Here is a 13,335-nt window from a genome sequence, read left to right as displayed (position 1 = left end):
TTTCTAATTCTATTGGCTTGGTGGAATGCTAGACCTACACTGAGTTTTTGTTTTTTTTAAATACATTTTTATTGATTTCAGAGACGTAGGGGGAAAGAGATAGAAAAATCAATGATAAGAATCATTTACTAGTATAAGCTGTCTCCTGCATGCCCACTACTAGGAATCAAGCCTGCAACCTGGCATGTGCCCTGACCGGGAATCAAACCATGACCTCCTGGTTCATGGGTCAACACTCAACCACTGAGCCACACTGGCCAGGCGTGTACTGTAATTCTTTGTCAAGATTGGCTTTTACACAAGTCAGGGCCTAGGTAGAGGTTTTTAATTAACTTGGGGAAGAAATGAAGAGGGCAGAGGTGGCAAAGTGAAAAAAAAATAAGACAATGCAGAGTGGGCAAGGAATAGCCCTTTAGAAGTCTACCAATTATTGAGATAAATTTTCCTTAAAGATTACTATGATCTCTGCTCATAATTCTCTAAAGAAGAGAAATTTGGGTAAAAATTCATTAATGCACTGCAGATGTTATTTCACTATTTTGGTTGTTTCTTGTCCAAACATTGTGTAAGTGTGTGTGTGTGTGTGTCTGTGTGTTTATATAGCTTCACTTATCTCAAATACTTGTTTTTCTCTCTTTCTCAACAAGACTTAACAATAGATTTGTTTGGAATCTGTGCAGTAGATTGAATTTTAGTCTTCATCTCTGTCAATAAATGCTCATTTTCTACATATTCTTTTTATTCTTTTTAGGGCATTTATAGACTAATTTTATAATTATTTTATTTATTATCCATAGACATCTCTAATTTGACTTAAAACATTTAATACTACTGAATATAGCAAACTGAACATCAACTTCTAAATTTTGTGATGTGGATTTGAGACAAATGAGAGGGAAATTTGAGACATATAACAGGATGGAGGATTTGCCTTTACAAATATACCTTTAATGACAATATCCTATTGACCAGCAAACTTCATTCCTCCAATTAAGGGAGCTCTTCGTGGATTTTGAATATGCAACTGGATGGTGGAGCAGAGCGGTTACATGGCCAGATGTAGTTTACAAAAGTATCAGAGGTAAGTGAACGGCACAGGTAACCACCATTTAGACTTATTCAGCAGGTAATGAATGGGCTGCAATTTAAAGGTTTTTAAGCAGTCATACACTTAAATCTACACTTTAACTCTCAGCTTTCCGGGACAAATTTTTCAGAAAGAGAGAGTGAAGACAAAAGAGAAAATTGCTGATGGAAATATGATGCATATGTGTTATAAACTTTTTAAAAGGTTCTTGTCTTTCCTGAAATGAGGTGCTTAAATTTCAGCAATTTGTAAATAATTTTAGGCTCAGCAGTGCCCTCCAGGGTAAATATGCAGCAGCCAGCAATGCAGCCGTGTGGGGACCAAAGGATGGCTATTTATCACTTACCGATCCAAGTAGTACATAGAGGTTATAATCAATCTGTACCTTTCAGCACACCCCAGGACATTAGAACTTATCCCCAAAGGAAATACGCTGCAGGATGACTGCTCTTTAAACAATTATGAGGTACAATTCCATCCAGGAATAAAAGAAAGTGCCAAAAGGATGGAGAGTGATTGTAAGGGTAAATGTATTTTAAGTATTATAGCAAGAATATATTTAGATTATAGCAAGAATATATATATTAGGATAATACAAGATAACACAAAGAGAAATTGGTTGTATATGCCTGAAAAATAAGATAATTGTATAATCAATGACCAACTCTAATAAGGGGGGAAAATTTGTATGACATTCACAAATGTTCTCAACTTTGCTATTCTCTTCCAATGTGGTTGTACATATACAGATATACATCAAGAATATTAATGGAAAAAAATCCATTCTAATACTTTTATAATTTTCTTAGTGTATTCCATGAATTTAAAATTTTTAAAATCTTGTTTTAATGTTTCACTACTGAATAATTTCAGTTTAATGTTTCACACTGTTTAAATGATTACTGTTTATTTTAAGTAATCATTTTTGGCTTTTTTTGTTTGCTTTTATTTCTCTCATTCTTCCTCCCCTTTAAAAAAAATCATCTGAAATTTTACAAAAATAAAGAGGCCCAGGAATTATAAGGAAGAGAAAGCTTACCATGAATCAGGGAGGATAATCAATATGGAGAGGCAAAGGCAGAAGCAGGCAGCAGTGCCAGGAGCAGCAATGCCTGGAAGGACTTAGCCAGTGTCCGTGGGCACTGATACAGAGCCTTGAAAGTCAGGGAGAGGTACAGACAAGTTGGGTCAGAAAATAATGAACCCAGAAAAGCAATCATTCTTAGCAGTCATCATGAAAAAGTGTTATTAAATGAGATCAAATCAGAAAACACTGCAAAAATGTCTGTAGAGGAAAGGAAAATAGACTAAATCTCTCTATATAAAAGGCTAAGCGATCGTCTGATCATCCGACCAGTAGATATGATGCGCAATGACCACTGGGGGCAGGTGCTCAACTCAGGAGCCCCTGAGTTGCAGTGACTTAGCAGCAGCGGTTCTCAGGTGACGCACCCTGGAACCAGAGAAGGGGGAGCCTGATTCCAGGGTGCATCACCCGAGAACCGCCCTCTTGCAATCCGGGACCCCTCGGGGGATGACAGAGGGTCAGTTATGGCTCAATCCCCGCAGGTCAGGCCGAGGGACCCCACCTGCTGGAGGAATCCTGCTCACTCCACAGATGCCCTTTGAGCCGCAGTGTCATCCCAGGTGTGGCTGGCTGGAAAGGGACTGCAGGGGGTTGCTCCAGGGCATGTCCAGCCCATCTCACCCAGTCCCACCCCACTGGCCACCTTCTAATTAATATCCTTTCAATGTGCACGAATCCGCGCACCAGGGCACTAGTATAACTATAAATGTTTTAGGCAAAATATTAACTTTGAATGATATTATAGATAAAAAGAATCCAGTCATGCATCACATAACAACATTTCTATCAACAATGAGCCTCATATACACTGGTGGTTACATAGATTATAATGGACCTGAAAAATTCCTATACACTGTTATAATGTGTTTGTGTTTTAGGCTTAGTGTTATCACAAAGGAGTGAAAATATTTTAAAAAATGTTAAAGTTTATAAAGTATAAAAGTTAAAAATGGTACAATAAGCATAGGTCAATTTATTATTGAAGAAAAACTATACTTTCAGAAATTTAATGTAGGCCAAGTGTACAATGTTTATAAAGTGGTGTACACTAATGTCCTAGCCTTCATATTCACTCATCACTCACTCACTGAATCATCCAAAGTAGTTTCCTTTTCTGAAAGCGCCACTCATGATAAGTGTCCTACACTGGTATGCCATTTTTAATCTTTTACACCAACATTATTACTGTGCCTTTTCTATATTTACCTATGTTTAGATACACTAATACTTACCATTGTGTTACAATTACCTACGATATTCAGTCCAGTAATATGCTGGCCAGGTTTGTGGTGTAGAAGCAATATGCTTTTATTTCTCGCATTCTTCCTCCCCTTTAAAAAAAATCATCTGAAATTTTACAAAAATAAATAGGCCCAGGAATTATAAGGAGGAGAAGGTTTAACATGAGTCAGGGAAGATGATCAATATATGGAGGGGCAGAGGCTAAGGTGTGAAGTAAGCTATGCGACCTAGATTTGTATAAATGTATTCTATGATGTTCAAACAATGACAAAATTATGTAACACATTTCTCAGAACATATCCCTGTCATTAAGTGATGCATGACTGTAATACACTATGTAAGTGTGGTTTATTGTATGCTTGGATTCATTACTGGAAAATCAGTCAATGTAATGAAAATGAAAGAGAATGTGTTACACAGAAAACCACACGTCCAAATGCTGTCACTATGCTAAAGCCAAATCTGCATTTAAGACCTGGCCTAACTGCTTTTTCAGCCTTTCCCAAAAATATAATCTTACTCAACCAGTCTTGGATTTTCTGGTCAACACCAATGAGGTAATTTGTCACTTGGGCTCTCTCCACTTCCCTGCTCCCCAATAGAAAGAAGAGGCTATTGACATCATTTATAAAGATATATCTTTAGTATTTCCTTTCCCCCAAAAGATGTCTGGCCTAAAAATGTCTAAAAATAACCCTTTCTTTTATTTTCATAATAGCTCCCTTACCCCAGGCTCATGATAGAAAGAACAGACTGATGGGAGGAAAGATTTCGGAGCTAGATGAGAAAGATGAAATGATTAAGCAACAAACAAACAAACAAACAAAAAAAACCCTCATACCTCATAGACACAGACAACAGTATAGTGATTACCAGAGGGAGAGAGGGGTGGGTGAAGGTAGAATAGGGGAAGGGGGGATATATAGTGATAGAAGGAGACTTGACTTTGAGAGCTGAACACAAACTACAATAAACAGATGATGTATTATAGAATTATATACTTGAAACCTATATGATTTTTATTAACCAATGTCACCTCACTAAATTCAATTAAAAAATAAACAGAGCGGGGGAAATGAGCTAGAGCTATCCAAAATCTAGGTTGTGGGCTACAATTCCAGGGTCAGGGAACCAATAGATAATATATGAGTGAATCCAATCTGAGAGAGTCAGTTAAAGACAGCAAGATAGCTGCTAGGCTTGTAGTGTGGTACATTAGCAATTATTAGCTAGAATATGGTTCAATAAATGATATACTCAAATCAGACTCTAAACGTGGGGAAACGCATTTGACTAAATCAGGATCCCAGCATTGCCATTTACATCTCAGAAGTCACTTGGCATTTGTCAAGCAGAGCCGTGATTGAGCAGAGTTGACAGGGTCACCTGGCACAGGAAAGGCAGCTTAGGAATGAGTTAAAAGAAGCGGTTCTCACATTTCATATGCATACAAACCACCTGGGGAGCTATTTTTGGAAAAGTAGTTCTTAACCTTAACTGTACCTTATCATCTGAGGAGTGTTTAAAAAGAACCCATGCCCAGGTCACACTCCAGACCAATTACACGAGACTCTCTTGGGTTGGGACCCAGACATCACTATTTTTAAATCTCTGTAGACCAATGTTCAGCCTTGGATGACCTCCGGTGGTTTTAAAAGAGAAAGATCCCTGAAGAGTATGATTCAGAAAAAACTGTAGGAAGACCAAGTTCCCTGTCTTTTTCACAAGTGTAACAGGTACGCATTTCTCATACAGACGCATGCAGGAATCCTTTTTTTTTTAAATCTGTTTTTTAAAACATGGTATAATTTCAGGGAAGATTCTCAGAAACAAATAATCCGACATGGACTGTTTAAACCTATAATTTCCAATAATCCCAATGCAAGTCTTCAACAGTGAAAGCATCCCATTTTGGGAAAGGGGGTATCTTATATCATTAGGAACAAGTTTATAAGGCAACTTCTAAGAGAACAATGATCTCTGTCTACTGTCATTTCTCCCATTTATACACTTGTATACTTGGTGAGGTTATGCTTTTTTAAAAAATATATTTTCATTGATTTCAGAGAGGAAGGGAAAGGGAGAAATAGAAGCATTAATGATGAGAGAAAATCATTGATTGGCTGCCTCCTGCAATGATTTGCCTAGCTCTCATCTTCATCTCTTCACTATCACACTCAACCTGTCTAATTTATAATTTTTGAGTCTTTTATTTCCAATTGGGAGCCAGAACCTTCCATTCTTTACCCAATTTGTTAGTAATACTTCTATCTGTTCCCCTGCTGCAGGTTTGTCTCTCAGAACGTCAGGGTTTTGTTTTCCTTCGACAAAGCATCATCATCTTCATCCTCACCTGCTTTTATTTCTTCAGAAGAAGGTAGTAATTCCTTGGCTAATTTTATTACCGTATTTTCAAGATACTCTGGCAAATTTTAAAACTGCTGGTTGCTTGGCTAGAAGAAATGAGGGCTTTCCATGCTGATAGTCTCAAGACTATCCAACCATAATTTGAATTATCGTAGTCTCATTTTCAGGATCTGCCTGTTCAAAGGCTTCTTCTAAGTATACCTTCAAAATTGGCATATATCCCTTTGTCTCTGATGTTCCAGTGTTCATATTATTAGGGCAGAGATTCCAAAGCCTTGCTGACCCATTTCCCATCAGACCCTTTGTGCTGGGTCCTTTCCCTAGGAAAACTTCTGATACTGTCCTCTTCATATTACTCTCATCAGCTTCATATCTGATGTTTATTTTCCTTCGCAAAACTTGGGCAGCCATTACTTTTCCATGGGTTCCAGTTTTCTTTGCTGTTTAATGCTCTGCCCTCTTTGAAAATATTTCTCCATCGGGTGGGTTTTTAGATTGCACTCAATAAACTGATTTTGTAGTATCTTCAATCCAGAGTCATTGCTCATTAGTTAAATATAGTTTGAATTTTTGAATTTGACCTGTCCCTTGAGAACATTGAAATAAGATGAGTGCCCTGACCAATTTGGCTCAGTGGATAGATCATCGACCTGCGGACTGAAAGGTCCCAGGTTTGATTCCGGTCAAGGGCATGTACCTTGGTTGCGGGCACATTCCCAGTAGGAGATGTGCAGGATGTGGCTGACCGATGTTTCTCTCTCATCAATGTTTCTAACTCTCTATCCCTCTCTCTTCCTCTCTATAAAAAAATCAATAAAATTTATTAAAAAAAAAGAGAAATAAGATGAGATCCTGATATAGGATGTGTCATTGAAAGTTACTGTTACACCGGCATGGATGGAACTGGAGAGCATTATGCTAAGTGAAATAAGGCAGTCAATGAAGGAAAAATACCACATGATCTCACTCATTTATGGATAATAAAGACCATTATAAACTTATGAACAGTAATAGATACAGAGGCAGAGCTGCCTCAAACTGATTGTCAAACTGCAGCGGGAAGACCAGGGAGGGTTGGGGGGCAGAAGGGAGGTGGGTAAGAGATCAACCAAAGGACTTGTATGCATGCATATAAGCATAACCAATGGACATAAGACACTGGGGGGTAGGGGAGGCCAGGGGATTGTCAAGGGTGGGGGGGGAAGGACACATATGCAATACCCTTTGTAATACTTTAAGCAATAAAACAATTAAAAAAAGAAAGTTGCACAATTGTAAACCCATCAATTTTTCACTTGTTAAAAATTTTGCAAAAAATACATGTTCTCCTGTTTTTAATTCTACCAACTTTTTTCTTGAGAACTGAGTATCATCCAATATATAACTCTTGAAAACAGCTAGAACTACTGAATACTAGAAAAAACTTTTCCATGAAATCTGATAGCATTGCGCAGGGTTGCAAGTAATCCTGAAATGACCAGAATTTTCAATACAGATTGCAATCCATTGGAATGGAGCAAGTTGCTGGAGCTTCATCACCTGCCATTTCTCTTTCTTCTACATCCATCCCTTCTTCCTATCTTCAGTGTGCCTCTGACTCGAGGTGCTCTCCTGCTCATTGGTACTGAAAACAGTGACATTTTCCAGATTAAACTGACTCTGCAACTTAAGAACTGATTTCTCAGGAAAAGGGAAAAGCCTGGCCAAAAGCATTTGAATTCATCTACAGAACAGTGTATTTTGGATTTTGCTAATATTATTAAGAAATCAATGCACATGCATAGTAAATCATTTTCCCAGCAGAATAGAATGCATTTGAGCTCCAGAGAGCAATATTTTTTCCACAAAAGTAAATACTATGTCACATTGATCCAATGGAAGACAATCCCAACAATACAAAAGGTGTAGATGTGGTGCAAATACGTTTAGTTACTCCCCCAGTAACAAGAGAAACAATAGCTAAAATTGTGGAAAGTGATTGACGAACTCTAAGCAACCAGGTAATTATATGACTTGGGGTCATGGACAATGACAATACACACTAACACTGAGGAAGAAGAAATTGAAATGAAAACACCCTGCAATGTACAATCTTTGCATAACTATATTGTTACAGAATTTACCAGGCAACTGAAAAATACACAGGAGTACCCAGAGAAAAATCTGTTTATTTCCAGATGTACTAGTACCATGACTCAGGGGAGCCTGTTTCCAAATCCTGAGCAAACCAATATGGAGGAAGCTTTCTCTTTATACCCTTTGGTTTCTTTGTCCCCCAAATATGGATCAGACTTCCGGACCTTTTGCGGGCTTTGCGAAAAGCCCCGTGTGTTGGGATGGGGGCCATATGACCACATGTAAAGGCCTGGCCTGGCACCACCACTGATAACCCCCTCCACGGGTTGTATATTGTTCATGGTTTATGGCCTCTGTAAAATGTGAGTATTGCAAAACCAGATAATTAAGGAAGGGGCAGTGACTAGGCTATAGGCTAACAGGAATGTGCATTAGGGATATTAATCAACTAGGTACAGAGTCAGGCTGCTGGTCTCCCCCCCAAAAAAAAAATGTCTTATTTTCCTCATCAATATGACAATGTTATAGTATAGAGAAAATTGAAAATAAATTATTATTCCAGCCACAAATATCTTTAAAAAGCTTGTACACTCTGCAATGGTGTATTGCTTTATATTTTATCAAGAATATTTAATTCTCAGAAAATCTTGTTTGAAAAGATTGGTTGTCTTATTGCCACTGTATTAGGAATGGGGAAATCAAGCTCATAGAAACAAATTTGGTGCCTAAGCCACAGAATTGGTATGTCATTGATCTGGAAACTAGCCTTTGAGCTTTCATTTCCAGGCTCTTTTTCAGATTTTTCTGAGTCTGGAAAAAACAACAACCAAGGGTAGGGTATAAGGAGAAGCAGCAGAAAGGCCTTGAAGTACAGAATTCTTAACTATGAACTTCCCTGTTAGTATAAGTTGTAAAATAAATTTGGAAATTTCAGAAATGTTGAAGGCAATATTTTTGTTTATAAAACATTTCACATCAACAGTGAGAACATTTACAGCTACATGTTGCTTTTGTTGTTATTGTTAATATTAAAGCAAATAGATCAAGGAGGTAAGGAACATTTCTCTAGATCTTCCCCTGGGACAGGTGGAATCAGAATGTGAGTTTGTCCAGTTCTAAGAATTGGACTTTATAAAACTATGCTGAGCTATTCCTACTGTCATCTAATTCCTCTGTGTACAGTTTCCCAATCTGTAAAATGGGTAAAAGTTTTTGTTGGACATGTGACTGGAGGATGCCATTGACATTTCTTTTCAGAAGTACAGTTGATTGCTGAGTCCCATCGTGGACTAGACTCTAGAGACTCTAGCTACCTATGACTGAATTGGTTTTTAATGTAATATCTGAAAACAGGTATTCAGAAAGCATTTACAAAATGAAAGATGTGAAGTCCAATGAAATCTATTGATTTGTTAAGCAAATGCATTTGCAGCCATATTTGGCAAAAGTTTTTAGGTTTCGATTTTTAAGGGATTGTTAGCACATGTCTGATTAATTTATACTTGTTATTCTCTACTACTAACACATTAGAGCGGCTTCTTGCCTCACCACATGTTACTATACTACTATTCCAAAAGCTAGTCACATTTCTTACTCTCTTTTTTTTTTGGCTCTCTCTTTGTTTTTCTTTTTAAATAGTGAGCCATGTATGAAAAGGTGCTGGTAAGTTCAGAGATTTACAAGTGCCTTCAGACCTTCTAGAAGTTGACATGAGGTTTACAAATGACCTTTAGCTGCCTTCAACCAGGACAGACAGAAAACAAGGCAGCTGAAGTCTCCCACTCCGTGATCAGCTCTCATTGCAATTTGTGTCCCTGCTAACGTCTAAGGGAATAATTGTCATCTTCTGTTTGAAAGGGTCAACGAAGCCTGTGATATCCTCCACACAGAGAACTGCCATTAGTCAGTACTTGTCTTTTTAACTTCTTTCATCAACAGGTACTGAGTGGGCATCATAAGGGTTTTCCCAGACGCCATTGAGCTGATTCCCCCGGAGTTTTCTCCTCTTTTACAGGTGACCGGATGATGCATTATATACCTAGTAAACCCGTTTCCACACTACATTACGAATGTATCAAAACACACCCAACAGCTTCTCAAGCAAAATGAAGGAATCTAGGGGATATTTCGTGCCTTGCTTTCTGTTTCACATAATGATTTACAATAATGTGCTGGTTTTTCCTTGAGCTCAGATTATAGTTATGCTATGTATTATTTTGCTCATTTTCTACCCCAGAAAACAGTAACAAAATTCTTTCATTTCTGTGAAGCAATAACCACTGCTTTGCTGGTTCTAGCACTGCATCAAATTGTAACACTCCATTCTGGGGGTCTTAATTTTGGGTACCTTACTCTGGAGAAAAATATTGAAAATGCCAGAGTGCCACAGATTTAAATGCAATATTACTTGGAGTAATGCATCTCTGCTGAAGAAATCTCATCTTTATTTCAGCAAAACAATCACATAATCTCAGATATTGGTAAAATCTACTGCAAAGTTTGTCATTTACTTATGTTAATGTTCTCACAAATGGCACCAATTTAACTTGAGGAAAGGGAGGGGGCGGTAAGAAGAAATCTATGTGATTTGCTGCATTTTTGTATGAAAGGAGTACCTTTGTGTTCTCCCTTCTCCCTTTTGGAAAATTCATTTTCTGTGATGGCCTTTGGCGTCAATTGATCTTTTCTACAGATGCTAATGCAGAAAGGTTACCAGAGAGGGTATTTTCTTCCAGGGGAATCACCAGAAGCTCAGGCAGCCTGGTGGCTCATAAGCTCCCACTCCTCTCCCTCCTAAGCACAAGTTCCTCCTCCTGCCTCCCACCCAGACTCACTCCTGTTGGTTTATTTTGCCTTCAGACCACCATTCAGGGGAAAACTTAGGTAACTGCACATGTACAATTGTGACTGTTTTAATGAAAGCATTGGCAAACAATAGCTCAAGGATCAAATCTAGCTTATTTTTGTATGGCTCGTGAATAATGATTTGATTTTAGAAATGAACATCTGTGATCAATGCGATATATGGAACACTCATTTTTAAGCCCAATTGAGTAAAATGTTAATTCCCAGAAGAGAATTTCATTCTCCTCATTTGTAAACTTATATAAAATTTTTTGACTCAATTGTTATTATATTTTAATGCATTATTATACACTTGACAGCTTAAATCAACCCACGTTTAGTATCCCAACACTCTGTAGGCCAGTAGCCTGGGTGTGCTCAGCTAAGTTCTCTGCTCAGGGTTTCAGAAGCCATAGTCAAGATGTTCTCCAGGCTGGGCTCTTATCGTGAAGCTCTGAAGAGCAATCTTCTTCCAAGTGTTTTCAGGTTTTGGCCAAATTCAATTGTTAATTCCATCATTTCTTCTTGATTTACTATTTAGCATTTTTCTAAAACATAAAAGATAGATTTTCTTGTGGAATCTATCTATCTATCTATCTATCTATCTATCATCTATCTATTTAATTAACATTTCCATAATTGATAATTAGCTTGAAACCTTTACATGGTCATTGATCATTTGAATTTTGCCTTTTGAGTAGCCTGTGTTATCTATCTTATCCATTGGTAGGTGTTGTAGTCCCATTCATGTTAATGTGTGGGAGTACTTTATATAATCTTAATATTAATAAATTAAGTTTTACACACATTCCTGCATTTCCTAACTTCATTTCCTTTACAATGTGCATAGATGCTCAATTTTTCCATAACCATTTAATATATGACCTACACTTCCTCCAGAAGTCTATAGTGTGTGATATCACTTGTTCCATGTTAAATGTGTATAAAAGCCTGAATTTCTTTCTAGGGTCTCCAATGTGTTGTATTACTCTATTAATTTATCATATTAATATCATCTACAGTATTATTATACCATGGTGCAATAATTTCCACCTGCTTAAGAGTGGTTATTCAAGGGATTTTGCACATATGTATATATTTTAATGTCAGCTAGAATATTTAAGTAAAAATTTTTTATAGTTATTATTGGGATTGTGTCAAATCTTTTAAAAATATTTTTATTGATTTCAGAGAGGAAGGGAGAGGGAGAGAGAGACAGAAACATAGATGATGAGAGAGAATCATTGATTGGCTGCCTTCAGCACAGCCCACACTAGGGATTGAGCCAGCAACTCCAGCATGTACCCTGACCAGAAATTGAACTGTGACCTCCTGGTTTATAGGTAAACTCTCAAACACTGAGCCATATAGGTTGGGTGGGATTGTGTTAAAGCTTAACATCAATTTGAATACTTAAATCTATGAACATCAAATATAGTTCTTTTCTTATGTGGGTTTTTTTAATTACTTTCAATACATATTTTATTCATAAATATCTATACCTTATAATGTTATTATATTTAAAATTTTAGTTTAATTTCTATCTTCCTATTCCTAGAATATTAAAATATATTTTATTTTTACATGTTAATTTTTCATTTAGTAACTTAACCTCTATTATTCATTTTGTTGTATGTTTCTTCTATTTTCTACATGTGGAATTATGGCATTTCTTAATAATTTATTTATTATGATTAAAAACCATATTTGGAGGGTAGAATTTATTTATTTATTTAAAATTTATTTTTGCCTTATTTTATTGGTTACAACTACTAAAAAGTTATATAGAATTAATAATATATATCATCTTTACCTTCTTACTAATCTATCTATTTTTTAATATTAATTGTGATGCTATAAGCTTATTTTGATAATTTTTTATCAAATTAAGGATGATGCCTTCTAACTCAAAGTTTCAGAGATTTTTAAAATTAAAACTTTATTTTTTTAAGATTTAGATTTATAATAAAACTGGGAGAAAGGACAGAGAATTCTCATATGCCCCCACATTTGTATAACATTCCCTATTATCAATATCTCCCACCAGAGTGGTACATTTATTACAATTTATGAAACTACATTGACATGTCATAATCATTCACAGTTCATAGTGTATATTATGTTTTTCTCTTTATGTTGTACATTGTATGGGTTTGAGTAAATACATAATGACCCCTATCATTATAATATCATGCAGAGTATTTTTCACAGCCTAAAAATACTCTGTCTCTGCCTATTTATTCCTCCCCATCTGGAGCTACTGAGGGCCTTTGTATATTTAGTGAAAAAAAATCTAATATAAGTAGATGCCTGCAGTCCAAACACATGTTGTTCAAGATCAACCGTAGTTGGAATTATACAGTATGTAGCCTTTTTTGATTAGCTTCTTTCACTTGGTAATATGTGTTTAAGGTTTATTCATGTCTTCTCATGGCTTGATATCTCATTTATTTTTAGTGCTGAGTATTGTATTGTCTAGATTTACTACACTTATTTACCTACTGAAGGATATCTTGATTGTTTGAAAGTTTGGGCAATTATAAATAAAGTTGCTTAAACATACATGAGCAAGTTTTTGTGTAGACATGAATTTTCAACTCCTTTGTGTAAAAAACAAGACTTTCTGAGTTTT

The 13,335-nt window shown here is 36.4% G+C and overlaps 1 pseudogene; it reads right to left on the bottom strand.

The window, feature by feature from the left end:
• LOC102758979 overlaps positions 1 to 7,806 on the bottom strand; it is a 140,746-nt pseudogene extending 132,940 nt beyond the window's left edge.
• Between the last annotated feature and the right edge of the window lie 5,529 nt (positions 7,807 to 13,335).

The sequence above is a fragment of the Myotis davidii genome, unplaced genomic scaffold (genome assembly GCF_000327345.1).
Source record: "Myotis davidii unplaced genomic scaffold, ASM32734v1 scaffold467, whole genome shotgun sequence".
NCBI classification, from domain to species: Eukaryota; Metazoa; Chordata; class Mammalia; order Chiroptera; family Vespertilionidae; genus Myotis; species Myotis davidii.
Note: the sequence above shows the minus strand (reverse complement) of the source record. Positions and strands in the feature narration are given on the sequence as shown.